This window comes from Podarcis erhardii (genome assembly GCF_964252035.2).
Source record: "Podarcis erhardii genome assembly, chromosome: 4".
NCBI lineage: Eukaryota > Metazoa > Chordata > Lepidosauria > Squamata > Lacertidae > Podarcis > Podarcis erhardii.
The window spans coordinates 105,970,581-105,988,436 of NC_138508.1; the positions used below are offsets into that span (position 1 = coordinate 105,970,581).

A 17,856-nucleotide genomic window follows, 5' to 3' on the forward strand; every position below is an offset into this window, starting at 1 on the left:
CAAGGTCTGCCAAAAAGAAACCTCTTCCTTGCACACGCAGCAGCAGATTGGCTGCTCAGTCTGACTCCCCTGCAGCCAAAGAGACCAGAGGGGAGGCACACAGGCTTATATAGCCTGCTGCTTCCTCCCCCTCCCCACTGCTATTTGATTTGTGGCATTGTGGCATCACACCTCTTTGCCCCTCCCAGCTGCAAAGGATTCTCATTCTGGCATTTTCTCGCTAGCTGCCAGAGCAATTTTTGTTAACACTAGTCCAGCTTTTAGAGATTTCAACAATAGCATTGTTATCGGTCTAAGTAAGAGGTGGTGGAATCTGGAATCTGGAAGAACTTCTCTCCTTTTGGGGTCCTGATGGTAAGTTCAAGTCTTCTCTCTAGGAGATGCCAGGCCACCTCAAAAGCACCCCCATTTTTGCTGAAGAGCAGGGCACATTTCCTTTACAGCCTGTCAGTACTAATAATCTGGACAGACAAATCTTGAAGAGGATAAGACATTTCCTCACTGCTGGGCATTGAGCGCACTGTTTCTATAGTGCCGAGACTATATCACCTCAAAGTACAGGAGGCCATGCCTTGAATAAATCCCAAGTTTCTCATTCCCAGCAGGCGATCAGATTGACGAGGCAAGTAAATGGTTCCATAGAATTTCTCTCTCACAGTTTTTGACTACATATTGAGGTCATCAGTTTTACAAAATGGATCCTTACATAGGTATAACCAAGATGGATTTCTTTAAAGAATACTTGTCTGGAGGAACAGATGGCTTTGCTGGCAGTGAGGTAAATGAGAATTTGTTCCCCTATTAGAGGTAAGACTTCAGGAGCCCTCAGCATCCTAGTGAGGCTTCCAAGGCTAGGCTGTAACCTGGGTATAACTGCCTTAGCATGGGAGCCTTGCCTTTCCTCTCAGTGCTGTGTCTAGCCTTAGAATTCAAAACAATTTTTAAAGGGTTTAATTAAAACAACAACTCCAAAACAAAACAAAGATGGGTGGGGCAGCAGCCCACTTGTTCCCCGCATGAACATTCATGGGAAAACAGGAATAGTAATATTATCGAGCGTTAACCCCACCCATACCTTACTTCTTAGTAAACATGCAAAGATTTGGACTGCACATGTGCTTTTAATAAGAGAATTCTGTCAGAGAGGCTGATATTGATCCCTGTAGCATACCTAATATCATAGATTTGGAGGACAAAGGAATGTTTGTTATGCTCATCCTTTCTGATACCTGCATAACAACTACCCTGTCACTTCCACCATGAATTTGAGCAGCAAGTTCAATAAAATCTGTTTTAACTTGAGCCTGTCTTTCAAAGAGACTTGGTCTCAGTATTATAGGGAAACGGCTGTAGCTTAGGGGCAGAAGGTCTGCCTTCCATGCAGAAAGTCTCAATATCTATAACTTCACACACACACCAAGTCAGGATATGCATTTTTTAAAAGTATTGTATGGATTCCAATTGCTGTAGTTGTTCATATATTTTTACCACAGGGAGTAATATAGCACCTTACATTTTAACAGATTTAGGGAACAATCCTATGCACAAGAAACTGGGATAAAGCAAGTTGGTGCAAATTAAGCCAGCATGAAGTCACCAGATCCAAACCCTGTTCAGCAGTGGGGAGCTTTTAAATAGTTTTTTAGGCTGGGCTGCCAGATCACATAGCTGCACTGAATGGGCTTAGGCTTCAGCCAAAGTCCCCCACTCTCTGGTCCTCAGACCCTCCAAGTGTCCCTATTTTCCAGGGACTTCCCTGATTTAGAGAAGCTGTCCCGGTTTCTGATTTGATCTTGGAATCTCCCACTTTTCCTTAGGATGTCCTTATTTTCATTGGAGAAATGTTGGAGGGTATGGAGTTATTCAACCCCTGAGCCATCTGAAGGCAATCCTGTATAGGGAAGTTTTTTAATGCTTAATGTTCTATTACATTTTTATATATGTTGGAAGCTGTCTAGAGTGGCTGGGGCAACCCAATCAGATGGGTCAGGTATAAATAGTAAAATTATCATTATAGAATGTAACATCCCATTTTCATTGGAGAAATGTTGGAGGGCAAGGGTCTTTTTGGAGACTTGTACCAACTTTGACTCCGCTATCTGAGTAAGTTACGGTGGAATATTTTCAGCTGAGCCGGGGTTGAATTCTTCAGGTTTTCACTGAGCCTGGTTGAGCCAGGAGTCAGCCAGCAGAAGTGAAGATCCTCTACATACTAAGCTTCTTATCCTGGGATTGGGGCAACAGTTTGTCTTGTATGTTGTTTTTGTTGTACCCTATTAACTTGGTAAACCCCCTCAGGAATTATTTTCTAAACTGCTTTGCGTGTGTATGTGTCATGGCATTATGTTTACGAACTTCCAATAATATCCATATACCACTGTCCCCTCTAAAATAATTTGCTAATGAATAATAAGTGTCAAATTGCAAATAAGAATCAACTAATCTCATCAAAATTCTGAATTTCCACAGTGAAATTCAAATGCACTGCATTTCTCGAGCCTTAAGGTGAGCTTATAATATACTGAGTAAATAAATAGGGGAAAACATATTTGCTAAGGGAAAAATTAACTTGCAGGCTTTGCAAAAAATATATGCAAAAGATAATAGGCTTAATGAGATGTCCCACACAGCCCGAAGTCTTTGTACTTAGAACTCATCCAAGCTCTGGAAGTATGTATTCCAAAAGAGCAGAGACAAATTGGAAAGTATTAATATTTTTCTCCTTTTTCCCTTGCCAGAAGTTCGCCTAATGACATGAAAAACAACAGGCCACAGTAAATATGGCAGCAATTGTAATTAAATAGTGATTGATTGATTGACCAATGAATTAATTTAAAATATTAGAAAAAACATAGAAAGCTGATGTAATCATCCTGATTTGACCAAATCATCTATGCAGCCCCACTAACTGGTACCAGCTTTCTTTACCTCATTCCAATCTTCATACACCCAGTTCTTTTTTATCCACACTCCCCTTCATCCCCCCCCCCATTTTGATTTATTCTTGCTGCTGTTTGTTTTTCGAGTCTGTCTAACTGGAGCCATCACCTGGCATCCATGCTGCCTGGGAAATATAGTTCAATAGGCCTGGAGAGAACCCGGTTTGCGAAGATTAGTTTAACTGTTGGTTGTTCTCTTACTAGTCACAGTCAATATGATGATTCCCATTTTCCTTAAAACAGTTCCAGGTCTTATGAGTTTGTTTTATTTTGTACTTGTCAGTTTTATTTAGTCTCTCTTCATTGACTTCTTATTTATCAGCCATGGTCCCTATTATCTTTTCTTAGTCTCATTATGTATGGCTGCCCCTACCCAAATTTACTGCCTTTTGCTGCAGCCCAAACTGCTCCAAATGACTCACAGTAGTGAGTCACAGTAACTCTCCCTTGAAACCAAGGACTTTGATTCTGTATCCAGGAATTATCATGAGAGTCATAATGCTGTAATCTGACATCATTTATGGTTGAAGGAGCTAATACAACAGCAGTTTAAAAATGAATTTGTAAACAGTCCTGGCAAATGTTGGTACCCAGTACCGCTTTAAGGGTCAAAGGTGAAAGGCATCTCTGAAAGGAGCACCCTGACATGTGGGTGACGGGAAAGAATCCTCCCTACCCTAACAAACTGGTTGCTGTGAAGTGAAGTCAAGCCACGCTACCTGATTCCTGCCCCCGCCCCCAAAGTCTTACCTACCCCTTTGCCTGTGCCCCCTCCTCATTCTGCTTTTACACAAGTGGTATGATGTACAAGTAAAATCATATTGCTTTTATAATATGTTATTTTATCAAAAATAAGGCTTTTAAAACAGCTTACAAGTAAAATAAAAATATACAATAATATATATTATAATGTAAGCTATAGTAATGTAAACATGTAATGATTTTGATATACAAATATAATAATAATAATTGGATAGCCACACACACAATTTTATATCTTTTTACTGGATCCACAATATACTGTGTTCATCCCCAAATGAAACAAATTTCAAGCTAATATAATTTGCCTTCTTTTGTTTATTTCTCTGTCATCAAACAGGATCTCAATGCTTACAGTTATATAGTTGCACAGTTTGCTGTTGCTGTTGTTGTTTAGTCATTTATTTGTGTCTGACCCCTTGTGACCCCATGGACCACGCCAGTCACTCCTGTCTTCCACTGCCTCCCACAGTTTGGTCAAACTCATGTTAGTAGTTTCATAGTTGCACAGACAACTTGCCAAAGACTAAAATTGCATGAAGTTAGTAATACCTGTTCCACCATATACTTGCCATAAGTAGAGCTGATTTCATTCCACTTCTGTTTGGTTTCTGCCAAACACATGATTTGCCTCACTGTCCATTATGGGTGGAATTTCACATTTTTGTCATCACTGTAACTGGGTTTAACTAATGGATTGCATTCTATTCCTTCTACGTCGCTGCATTTGAAGTGTTTCCTGTGTCTCTGTGTGTTTGCAAACTGACTTTTCAAAGTAAGTGAAGTAGCTAATGGCCCATCAATTACCTTCTCCCCACAGATCTTTTTCAGTGGAAGAAGGAAGGATGACAGGGAACCTTGACACCAAGAGACGCATGGGACAAAGGTGGACCTTTGAAAAGATCGGACCTATGCACACAATATGAGAAGGAGCAGGATTGGCCTCAATGGCAGATGCACCTGATCACCTCAGGGGCATAAAGAAAGGCCTTGCATATCTCCTGGGGGGTGTGGCGGTACCCCAGCGGAGAAGTAAGACCCATTGCATTTATTGGAAAGTAGGTCTTGGTGTTTAATGTCAGGAGTACGCCAGCAGTAAATCACACTATGCAAGTTGGAGTTAACTGTTTACTAGCAAAAGCAGGATCTGCACAGGAGTGTCCGGCCTCATGAGCGCATGAAGTAGCTGCTGAGACTGAAGGTCCCCACCTCCCCACAGCTGCCCAAGTCTCCTCCTCTCCAGGGTTAACATTATTATGTAATATTTGCAGCTTTTGGGGGGGAAATCTGGTAGAAACAAATGCCATTTACATTCACATGATGTAAATCTGGCCCTGACAACGAGTGAATGCACACACCGTGGCATGGATGCTTTAGGTGAGATCCCTGCACTGCAAAGGGTTGGACTAGATGACCCTCAAGGTCCCTTCCAACTCTACAATTCTATGAAATGCCACACCCATTTCCATACCATTAGAATTCTCCAACATCCCTAGTTCAGACATTCTTATGTAGACAGCAGGAAGACGCAATTCTCAAAGTCATGCTGAAACCCCAATATAATAGTGATACATGTCACTATATGATACAGAATAATTTGGAGAGGGGAGAATTGGAAAACTTTCAGCCCCTGGCATTAATAATTTAGCTAAGTTGTTTTTTCCAGCTTGGTTAATTGTATTCACTATATTAAAGTACAACAGCTGCAATTAATTAACACTTTAATTATAAATTCAGAGATATCATCTAGTTCCTTCTATGTGGTACAAATCAGTGTACACAACCATAACCAATAGCAACAGAATAAATCACTTATCTTTGTTCTCCTATGCACTTCTCATAGGTTGCGTATAATTATCTACCTGGGGGAAAGGTAAATGCTAAGGCTGTACACGGCCTCCCACCGTCCCGTGGCCCCAATTCCTCTGAGGTTCCTGAGGTTCTCTTCAGAGACATAGAGAGCACACTTCCTTCAAATGTGGAGTTAGAGGCAAAGGCTAATGCAGATGCCAGTCCATCCATTAGCGAAAGTGTCCGGGTCACTAATATGACATTATGTGTGGACCAGGGGGTGCAAAGGGTGGGGGGCACTGGGGCACCGAATTCTGGACTGTATACCAGTCCATCTCAATCTGCAACAGTGAAAAGCAATGTAGTGAAAATCCCTGCCCCCCTCCTCCATCTCTCTATGTAGTGGTTCAGAGCAGTGGACTCGTAATCTGGTGAACTGGGTTCGCTTCCCCACTCTTCCACATGCAGCTGCTGGGTGACCTTGGACTAGTCACACTATTGGAGCTGTATCTTCCTGGCAGCAGACAACAGAACTGTGAGACAGGTGTAAAATACTCAAGTAAGTGTTTTATTTACAACCTTACAACCTTACAAACACAAAACATGTGGGTGTTCTCTTTTGCAGGCAAATTCGAACTGCGACTTATCCTCCTTTTGTACTCATCACCAGCTGTACCTAATCAGCCTAGAAAACCACACCCAGAACTCACAGAAACAGTTCTTAAAGTTACAATCATCTTTTCTGTTTCTTTGCAGAATGACTCCTAACACACACTTCTCTGAAGTCTCTCAGCTTCACTCATGGGAAAGTAGATTGTTAGCTGCTTTGAGACTCCTTAGTGTCAAATATTTCCCAATAAGTCAGAAAACAAAAGAATTTTCTTCCACTGCATCGTTGTTACAGGTGAGTGATTTCCCCCCTAAAAAAAGGTCATTTGGCTTCACCCCTCCCCAAAAAAGTTCAATAAAAAGTTAATTTGGGGGTGCTGGGCAGATCTTTGCACCCTGGCGGCACATATGCTAAAGATGGCCATGGTGAGAACTTTCTGTTATAGAGACTGAATGATGTAGACACAGTTGCGTGTTCAGACCCAGAGACCTCCCCCCTAAATAAATTCAGACATGACTCAAATTTTAGTTTTGTTTTTTTGGGCAGACAACTTTATTGATTACAGAGAGTGAGTGGTTGCATAGGCTCTGGTTCAACTAGCTCCCTGCACCCTTGCAGGCAGCGCTGACCCAGGGCACCAGCATAGGTCAGCCAAGGGTGAACACCTGAATAAGCGGCTAACAGGCTAACTCCGCCACCCAAATGTCCCCCTGGACTCAGGCACGGGCACAACCCCCTCTCAGGGGTTGACCAAACCAGCTGAGTCCCTGGATTCCTTTAACAGAATACCCTTCACATAGGGATGGCGAGAGTGTTCTCCCATCCCTATCACATGAACAAGTGCCCATCCGCAACATTACAAGGTGTGATGATTTGCTACGCGGCCGGCGAAACCCAAATGGCAACAGCCAATCAGCCAAGTGGGGAAATTCCTGCCATGCCCCTGTCCCAAGGACAGACGACACACGACGGCATAACAAGGTCAATTGCAAAATGCCCTAAAAGTAGGGAGAGGTGGACGGTTATTCTGAATGCACGAGCCGAAAGAGGAAGCTCTGGGTCACATGCATGGGTATATATAGGTCCCTCGGTCGGTTTAGACTGCGCCCCATTGGCCAGATTGAACCCAAGATTGAGGGACCTATCAATCGGGTGTTGTGGTTATAACCAATCAACCCACCCATAACACAGGGAGTCAGTCTCCAGGTCTCACCGCAACACATGCCCTCTTTTAGGGAGGACACAATTAATTAAAGAGTATGGCCTGCAGTTCGTCAACTTTGCACTTATTAATCATACCACCCAGCAATGAAGTGTTGCATGACAGTGTAACACGTGACATGTGTAAGGTGGGGGTGGGGAGAGAGGCTTGGCCATACACAATATACACCGTCTGGGGAAATGGGTTACTATGGAACTCCAGATGAAAGATCTGCACATCTGTCTATTTGCAGCACATATTAGAACAAGAATTCTCAAAATACTATTTAAATACTATTTAAAATAGTAATGCAATAATATTCATTTTTTCTGTCAAAATGCAAACTGAAATGTCTGCTTTTATATTCTGAGAACTGCATCGCCATATTGCAAAATTGGGTGGGAAGCTAAATTCTTATTTCCACATTAGTCCAAGAGGTATAGACTTTGTCCACATTCTGAGGCAAGGCTCTTCCAAGGTGAGGCATCCCTGCCCTGGGTGCCATCTGCCCCAAATATAACCTCTGCCTCCTACCAAGCTCTTAGGAGATATTCTGAGGTGTTTTGCTTTTTTAGCCCACTGCAATCTAAGCAAGAGAGCCCATCTCCAAAATGATGTGATTGGAGAGTGTGGGGGGAAACAGAAAGTGGTGGCCATTTTAGTTTCACAATGAAAATTAGCAGGATGACTGAAACGTCTATTTTCCAAATACTGCTTCAGATTTGGGGTCCCAGGCAAGCCCCCCTCAAAGCAATCCCAAGCGAATGGGCCCCCAAATAGAGCCCTAACAGGGCTGAAGCAGATCCTGAGGTGAATCGGGGAAGGTGGGCCTCACAGCCATAGTACAGACCAAGTCATTTTGTTTCAGAATTCATAAAGATCAAAATCCTCAAAATTCCTCCTCCAGATACGTTTGGATGACATTGATTATCTGGGTCCATTTCAGATGGGTTTTCATCCTGGTTCTGGCACTAAAATGGTGGTGGTTGTTTACATTTTTATTCACCCGAGACCTGTTAGTTTCTAAGCTTTTATTAATCAAGCGTTTATAGTTTGGTGCTGCTCCTATTTCATTATTATATGATTGATTATTGTTGTTTCACTATCTAAAATTTATCTTAGTTGCTCTGAGTCACTTTGCCTGAGGAGTGGGATATTAAATTCCCCAAACAAATGACTGAATATAATAACCTATGTGCCTGGAAGCAAAGCAAACATTCCTGGTAACATCTGCGGCTTTTTTTAAAAAAAGTATGGTCACAGTCAATGAAATGTAATACAATTCTGAATAATTCTGATTGTGAGACAGAATATTCCACAGAACCTCTTCAGTGATTGATGGGGAAGTAAGATATTTTCATTTCAAAGACTGCTAGTCATAACTTTTTTCAAAAAAAATTTTTTTAAGAATAATTGTACACACAGAAAACTAGCAAGTCAGGGAGAAGGGACCAATTTTCCCTTTGCCCTGGCATGTGTAAGAAGGTAAGAAGGGTGGGAGGGAAGGAGGGAGGGATTGTGTGTGTGTGTGTGTGTGTGTGTGTGTGTGTGTGTGTGTCTGTGTGTGTGTCTGTGTGTGTGTGTGTGTGTGAGAGAGAGAGAATTAATTCAATAATATGAGCCCCCATCTGCAGTCTGAAACTATTGATTCTAGGCACAGGTTTACCACTGCAAGTAAGGCTTTAGTCCTCACCTGCAAGAATATGTTCAAGGCATTTCTTCATAAATACAGTGCAGTTCCAGCATATTGCTGCATCTTTGCTATAGACAGCCCTGCAGCACAGCATAAATCAATATTTAGAGTCCTCTGAAATATATGCATTTTGATGGATTTTTAAAAGTCAAGAACTTTAATGAGGCATTCAGGAAGTACAAAAGCTAGTAGGAAACCACATTCCATTCACAAATTAGTCCAGGAGCTGCAAATAAGAGAAATTCATATTGGAATTCAGAAAGGCTGAGTTTCTTAAGCATCCTTAGTTTACAAAAGGACTGTAAGCCACATTTTTAATGGCAAAATGGGTTTCCCTTATGCAGGTTGCACTGATTATGTTGGTAACTTTGTGCCAGCTATATATTTTTTGTTAAGGGTTGTGGAATAATTCAGCAAAATGATCATAGGCAATCATGTAATTTATGTTCCACCAAAAACAAAAATCTAATAAATGGAAAAGTATCCACATAAATTTTAAATAGGAATATAATTGTACCACACGTTAACCAGATATTGCTCAGTTGCTCTTGAAAGGTTTTTGTAAAAAATAAATACAGAGGTTTTGTTTATCTGCTTTTTTACAGTGACATGGAACTTCAAACAAATATTGAATCAATGCAATCTTTGCATGCATCTCTATTGATCACATTAATACTGTGTCATGGACAGGATCTAAGAACAGAAAAGTGTTTGGGTGTGAACGGCAATATATGGATTTCTCATTTAGATTATTCTCAATAGGACAAAGGCAAAGCAATTCAGTTTCTGATTCCAGCTGAATTAGAAAACAGCTATTACTTTCTAGCTGCACATTTGAAAAGCCATATTGGTAAGACAGGTCTGTACTCTTACTTTCTAAATAGACTTGTAAGTATGAAGCCTTTGAAGTTGCTGGCTGAGTTGCTCCAATAGGATGGAGTTTTCATGAATTTTCAATTAGTGGAGAGAAGACAGTTAAGCTATTTAAAGGATTTGTATGTTGCCTTTTAGGGGACCCTGAGGCCTAGGGGCTGAATGTTATCCAACGTCCTCCAAGACTGTCCATGAGGACGCATGGCCCTCACATTGAAAATAGTTCTCCATCTCAGGTTTAGGGCATAGCTCTCACAAATTGAGAGGATATTTATTAAGAACGAGTGATCAAAGTATAAGAATACAGCATAGTAAGGAAGCTCATAGGCAGTCTGGAACAAATGAGTCCTTAAGGCACACTCAAAGGTCTACACTGAAAGGGCCAGGTGTCGTTTCATAGGAAGGGAGTACCATAACTGTGGGGCAACCACTGAGAAGGCTGTTCCACTGAGTGTCCATCAAGGCTGCGAATAGCGGCACTGTTGTGCCATCCAGTCCGCTTCCACTGCGCCCATCTGCTTCTCACGGCTACAGCAGAGTATCATGAGCAGAGGTGTGCCTGTGTGGAAGGAATCTCAGCCATGCAGTAAAACTCTCGTACAACAGCTTCTTCTTTTATACGAAGCTTTACAGTCACACCTCGGGTTGAATATGCTTCAGGATGAGCACTTTCGGGTTGCGCTCTGCGGCGACCCGGAAGTAACAGCGCGTGTTACTTCCGGGTTTCGCCGCTTGTGCATGCACAGATAGTCAAAATGACATCACGCACATATGTGGAAGTGGCAAATCACGACCCGTGCACGCACAGATATGCAGTCGTGGGTTGTGTTCACTTCAGGATGCAAACAGGGCTCCGGAACGGCTCCTGTTCGCACCTGAGGTACCACTGTATTGTACAGCAGCAAAACAACAAATCAGCCAGGAGAGAGCAAAGACATGATGCTTCTCTTGTCGCAGCCAAAACAGAAAGTAAAAGCATTCACATAACAAAGTACAATACCCGTATGCGAACACAGGACATCATTCCCCTTGAGCTGTTAACTCTGTAAGCTCTGGGTATCCTCACACCCCCTCTCGTCCTGTACCACTGGGGGGAGTGTAAGTACTACCACTTACCCCAAACACAACCCCATGTCTTGGAAGCTCAAAGGTTTTGTGAACCCATCCGCTAGGTTCATCTGATTTGGACAGTACTTCAGCTTTAATAAGCCTGTCTGAACACTCTGACATACATTCTGGAACCGTATGTCTAAATGTTTGATTCTGGACTTGAACTGTCCAGACTTTGCCAACTTCAAACAGGGTTGATTGTCTCCCCAAACGGTGATGGGCAAGCAACACTCCCCACAGATGTCTTGGACCAAACACTTAATTCAACACACTAAATTCAGCTTCTGTAGAGGAAAGTTTTCAGCATTTCCACCCAACTAGAGATTCTCCAAACTTCACTACCAAACCAGACACAGATTTCCTGTCCCCAAGATTTGCCCAATCACTGTCAGTTCAGGATGTGAGCTCTGCTTCACCCTCAGCTGACAGTTTGAGGCAGAAATCTTTGGTATCCTGCAGATAACTTAGCACTGTCCTGACACCATTCCAGGCACTCACACTTGGCTTTGTAGCTTCTCTGCTGAGCAGGTTTATAGTAAATGCTATGTCCGGTCTGCTCCATTGGGAAAGATACAACAAACTCCCTAGAGCTGACTGAAATACCTCAGGGTTCTTGAACTCAGAATGTTCCCCGAGCTGACTGTCTTTCACTAAGCTCGTTTCCATGGGTGTTCTGACCCCTGCACACCCAGACATCCTGAACTTCTCAAGCAACTGCTCAATCTTGCCTTTCTGACTGAGCAAGAAACTGCCGTCCTCAGTTCTATCCACCTGGACACCTAGGTACACTCTTACCGGACCTATATTTTTGAGCTTAAAGTGCCTCCCAAGCTCTTTGGCAAAAGCTTGCATCTGTTTCCCTGTCTTTGCCAAATTTATGATGTCATCAACAAACACCAACCCTAGCTCCAGTGTCTCTCCAAACCCCTTTATGTACAGGCAGCTATCTGCAAGACTTCTCCAGAAACCCATGCTTTCCAAAGCATCATTCAGGCACATGTTTCAATTTCTGGCTGACTGCTTTAGGCCATAGATGGATTTGTGTAACTTCCACACTACATCCTGCTTATTTCCTTCGAATCCTGGAGGAGGTAGCATATACAGATCCTCCTTCAGATCCGAGTTTAAATAAGCAATGTCCACATCAAAAAGATGGACCTCAAAACCCCTTTGAGTAGCAACTGCTAACAACACACGTAGAGTTTCACTTCTAGAAGTTGGTGCATACACTTCAGTATAATGCAGCCCTTTTCTCTGTGTGAAACCTCTAGCTACTAGTCTTGCTTTGTACTGTGGTTCTCCAGTTGCTATGGGCTTAATCCTGTACACCCAACGACAGCTCACTGCCTGTTTGCTTTCTGGCAGCGTCGTGATGGAGAACACACCTAGGGACTTCATTGAGTTCAACTCCTTCTCCATTGCTTCATGCCATTTCCTGGCTTCTGCCTGAGGTAACTGTTGAACCTCCTCAAAACTCTCTGGTTTGCATTGAGCCAAACCAACCCACACACTTGTGGCTGAAAACGTTTCAGGTGGCTTTCCTTTTGTGGTGTGCGCAGAGCACCTTGGCACCATGTCAGATGCCCCCTCTGACCCAGAAGTACTGGGACCAGCCCATGTGTCCTTGGCATCAGAAGATTTTCCCTCAGACTTACTGCACCTTCTGAAACCAGCTGGACTGGCTTTGGGAGATGTGGGCGCACTCCTAGGCTCCTGCTTCACAGCCTTTGGAGATGCCCTTTCCTGCTCCAGTTCGGGTACCTGAACGTGGTTGAGACCCTCAGCAGGTGCAGTTACTAACTCTTCCTCCTCAGCAATCAAACTCTCTGAGAGAACGTCAGGATTCTCGTGGATGTGTGTCCACCCATTTTGCTTGCAAAACTCAGCTCTCCTGCTGACTAGAACCCATGACTGATTGCCCTCTGGGTAGGCAAATCTCCACCCCTTTGTTCCTGGCTTATACCCACAAAAGATCATTTTCCGGGACCTGGAGCCACCCTTTCTGTGTTGGGCCTTTGGCACAAGAACCCAAGCCTCACACCCAAAAACACGGAAGAAATGTACCTTCGGCTTCTTACCATGCAACAGAAAATAGGGTGTGTCACCTACAACAGAATTGTAGGTACGATTCAGCATGAAATTCGCCATCTTCCACGCTTCCACCCAGAAGCGTTGTGGTAAGCCTGAATCGAACAACATGGCCTCCACAGCTTCCTGGAGGGTTCTGTTCCTCCTTTCTGCCACCCCGTTTTCCTGTGGCAAATGAGGACTCATCAACCTGTGACATATCCCTTTCTGGCGGAAGTAATTCTGCAACGCAGACCCAGTGAACTCCCCACCGAGATCTGATGGGAAACTGCAAACCCTCAGAGAGAATTATAGTTCCACTGCAGTGACCTACTCCCTTAGCAAATTGGTGGGTTCACTCTTTTCCTTCAGAGGTATCACCCAACCCATTCTGGAGTGGTTGTTTATCAGGGTTAACACATATCAAGCCCCACCCAGGCTCGCAACAGGCATGGGACCACATATACCTATGTGAACCAACTCAAAAGGTTTCATGGTTACCCTGTCCGACCTAGGATAACTGTGTGTCTTAACCTTTGCTTTCTTGCATGCTCTACAATCCAGGAACTTAGAACATGACTTCATTTTACATCCCTCAGCACACCCTGGTAGCTTCTTCACATACCCCCAATTACAATGGGACATCTTTCTGTGCCACAAATGATGACACATGTGGTGAGTAGGAACATTTGCACACTGTGCCTGTGCTGTCTCAGTGGTACCATTACCGGCTTGGGGCATTTCCAGAACAAACAACTTGTTCTGGCATGCAACACTGACTAACAGCCCCCCCCCCCCGGAAATGGAGCATACATTATTCTCAAAACAAACCTTAAACCCATCTCTAACTAGAGATGACACAGGCAGTAGACAGCATTTCATCCCTGGCAACACAAATGCTTCTGTGTGTAATTTTTTTTTTTTTTTTTTTTTTTTTTTGACTATGGCAGACCAACACGGCTACCTATCTGTATTTAGGAATATGGTTAACTTCAAAAAATATTGATTTTTTTCAAAATAATTATACACCAGTGTGGAATGGAATTAAGAAAGATCGGGAGGTGTGGGGAAGGATGAAATTATCCTTTTGGGGAAGAATCTCAACGATTAAGATGTGTGTACTCCCAAAGATGTTATTTTTATTTCAGATGATCCCAATACTCAAGGGGACAATGATTTTTAGAGAGTGGCATAGAGTGATTTCAAGGTATATCTGGCAGGGTAAAAAGCCGAGAATTCAATTTAAGTTATTAACAGATGCGAAGAAAAGAGGAGGCTTTGCCCTGCCAGACTTGAAATTATACTATGAAGCATCATGTCTCTGTTGGTTAAAAGAATGGATAAAACTAAAGAATACAAAATTGTTAGATTTAGAAGGATTTGATAACAGATTTGGGTGGCACGCGTATTTATGATTGGAGAAGAAGAAGAGTCATAAAGCTTTTGAAAACCACATCTTCAGGAAATCGTTAATTGAAGTATGGTATAGGTACAAAAACCTATTAGAACCGAAAGTCCCACACTGGTTGTCCCCATTAGAGGTAATGTGTGTAAAGAAAATTAATATGAGAGGGTGGATTACATATGGAGAATTGGTGATTAAAGGAGAGAAATGGAAAATGAAACCATATGAACAAATAAAAGACTATGTATTTGATTGGTTGCATTATTATCAAATAAATGATATGTTTAAAAAGATTTAAAAGAGATTGGTTATATAGAAAAAGATTCAAAATTTCAAATAGAAATAGTAAATAATGATTGTAAGACACTGTCAAAAATGTATAAAATGTTGTTGGAATGGTATATGATAGATGAGGAAGTTAAGTTGATAATGATACATTGGGCCAGAGATTTCGGGTATAACATACAACTTGAAGACTGGGTTAAGGTATGGAAAGAAAATATAAAATTTATAGCATGTACCACGTTAAAGGAAAATGTTATGAAAATGGTATACAGATGGTATATTACACCAGTTAAGTTAGCAAAAATGTTTAAAACTTGTAATATGTGTTGGAAATGTAAAGAAAAAGAAGGAACCTTTTTTCATATGTGGTGGGAATGCAGGAAAGTGAAGGGGTTCTGGGAGATGATATATAATGAGTGAAAGAAGATGTTGAAATATACTTTTGTAAAGAAACCAGAAGCCTTTCTCTTAGGAATAACAAGAAATGAAATAAACAGAAAGGATTGTAAACTTTTTCAATATGCAATAACAGCAGCGAGAATATTAATGGCCCAAAAATGGAAACAGGAAGAACTACCGACACTTGAAGAATGGAGAATGAAACTAATGGATTATGCAGAACTGGATAAACTAACTGGAAAAATAAGATACCAATGAGATCACAAATTCATCGAGGACTGGGGAAAATTTACAGAGTATTTGAAAAGTATATGTGATGAACAAACAACGCTAGTGGGATTTAAAGAAGCTTTGTGAAAAATATGAGGAATATTGCAAGAATGTGTATATGACTGAAAAGGTATTCTAAAAGGCGATACTAAATTCAGGGAATGCGTATAAAAATCTTAAATACGGATGATTGTCAGAGAAGCTGAGGGAAGTCTAAAAGATATAATATGTGAAATTGTTTGATTGGAAATATTTGTGTAATTTACATTTGAAAACACACACACACACACACACACATATATATATATATGGAAGTGGCCAAATGGTGCAAGCTCGTGTCTCCGTCGTTTCCCCTGGGACTTCTCCTCGTGTTCCCAAGCCTTCCTGTCCCCCTTATCTGGTTGCTAGGGGCAACGACCTTGGTGGCTTTCTGTGCAGCTTCTCTGGGGCATTGTTTACTCAGATGTGTGTCAGATCCACATGAATAGCAACGCCTCGTAGCAAACGCTCTAACCATACCCTCGGCTTTTGCTGCACCCCCACTCCTCGAAGCAGAACAGCCACCCACAGAAGCCTGACCCCACTCTCTCCACTGTCTTTCCTCTTCATCACACAAGCGACCAGCAACAAACTGCATCATTAAGTCGGCTTGTGGCATGGCTTCCAGAGTTAAGCACAGATTCTCGTAGCTGTTGTCCAGGGAGTTCAGAAGAATGTACACTTTCAACTCTTCTGGGAAAGTGATGTTTAACTGTCTCAGCTTATTGAACACTGCAAGCATCTTAGTAACATGCTCTCTGATGCTGACACCGGGTTTTAACTTCAGCTCAAACAGGCTTTTGGTGACATGTATCTTGGCCCCTGCTGTGGTCCTGTGATGGACCCGTTCAAGAGCCTGCCAGATGGACTGCACAATCTCCAACCCTTCTACATGGGGCAACTGTGAGCTGTCTATGCTCAGCACTAGAGTTCCCATTGCTCTCTGATCTTTCCTCAGGGAAGCAGTGGCTGCAGCTATCTCCACCGTGGTAGCATCGTCTGGAGCTTGGATCAGGGGGTTCTGGGTGCATTCCCAGAGACCCTTGGCTGTAAGCCAGGCCTTAACTCTTTGGGACCATTCCTCCCAATTCTGCCCATGGAGTCTCTCAAAAGGAACGGAGTAGGACTCCTGGACTTCGGCCATCTTCCCATGGGGCTTAGCTTACGCATGCTTCAGCAGCTCCTGCACCCAGTCTCAAAGATGGGTCGTTCACCAGCGAGTTCAACTGGCAGGTCCTCAAGCTGGCCTTTACTGCTCCACACACAGGCAACGCCACTGATGTCTGGAACCAGAACTTGGACACACGTGACTTGGGCCTCCATAACCTGTTTCACTGAGCGTCCGTCAAGGCTGCAAACAGCAGCACTGTTGTGGCATCCAGTCCACTTCCACTGCACCCGTCTGCTTCTCCCAGCTACAGCAGAGTATCTTGAGCAGCAGTGTGCCTGTGTGGAAGGAATCTCAGGTATGCAGTAAAACTCTCGTACAACAGCTTCTTCTATTCTACGAAGCTTTATTGTACAGCAGCAAAACAACAAATCAGCCAGGAGAGCACGAAGACATGATGCTTCTCCTGTCGCAGCCAAAAAGCGTTCACATAACAAAGTACAATACCCGTATGCGAGCAACCCCCCCAGTGACAGGACGTCATTCCCGTTGAGCTGTTAACTCTGTAAGCTCTGGGTATCCTCACAAAGGCCCTGTCCCTTCTGCTTGTCAACCTAATTGACCTTACTGGCAAGTGCTCAAGAAGGACCTCTATAGATGATCTTCATAAACAGGAATATGTATAAATGCCAAGGTGGTTTTTTAGATAACCTAGGCCCAAAACATTTAGCCAAAGGTTAATAGCAGCTCCTAAATTGTGCCTGGAAATGCACTGGTACCCAGTGCAGTTGGAACAAAATGGGTGTGATTCATTCAAACCTGCTGCCCCCCACGGACATTCAGGCACGTGTATTTTGCATCAATCGGAATTTGTGAACGATCTGTAAAGGCAGCCCCATACAGAGTGCATTAGGATAGTCAATTATGGCCAAGACAAGGGCTGTTGAAGACTGCTGGCATACCAACCCAGGAACGGATAGCATCAAATCCAAGCTGCAAACTTTGCTTATCATGGGGTGCACAACTTTAATCATGACTGGCATCTCTGCCCCCATCAGTCACATGTTCTCCCCTACCCCTGAAATGTTAAGCTACAAAGTCATCCTGGTTCTTTATACTGTGTAGTGTTAAGAGAGAAATAATAATTTAGTCGCACTAGCTTGTCTTAACTTATTGTGCTTGTTTGCCCTCACCCATCCCAAACACAACTCCAGGCACCACCCTGGGATTTGTAGGTAAAAAGAAGAGACGTTGTCCTCATCTGCATACTGATGACAATTCTGTCCAAACTTCTGGATGCTTTCACA

At 42.8% G+C, this 17,856-nt stretch overlaps 1 long non-coding RNA gene across 1 annotated transcript; it reads left to right on the forward strand.

Moving 5' to 3' along the window:
• The first annotated feature begins 212 nt into the window (after window positions 1-212).
• LOC309339873 lies at window positions 213-9,715 on the forward strand. Its single transcript, XR_014155589.1, has 4 exons — window positions 213-354; window positions 4,519-4,730; window positions 6,246-6,393; window positions 9,599-9,715. It is a non-coding gene; the product is annotated as an uncharacterized lncRNA (long non-coding RNA).
• Window positions 9,716-17,856: the final 8,141 nt, after the last annotated feature.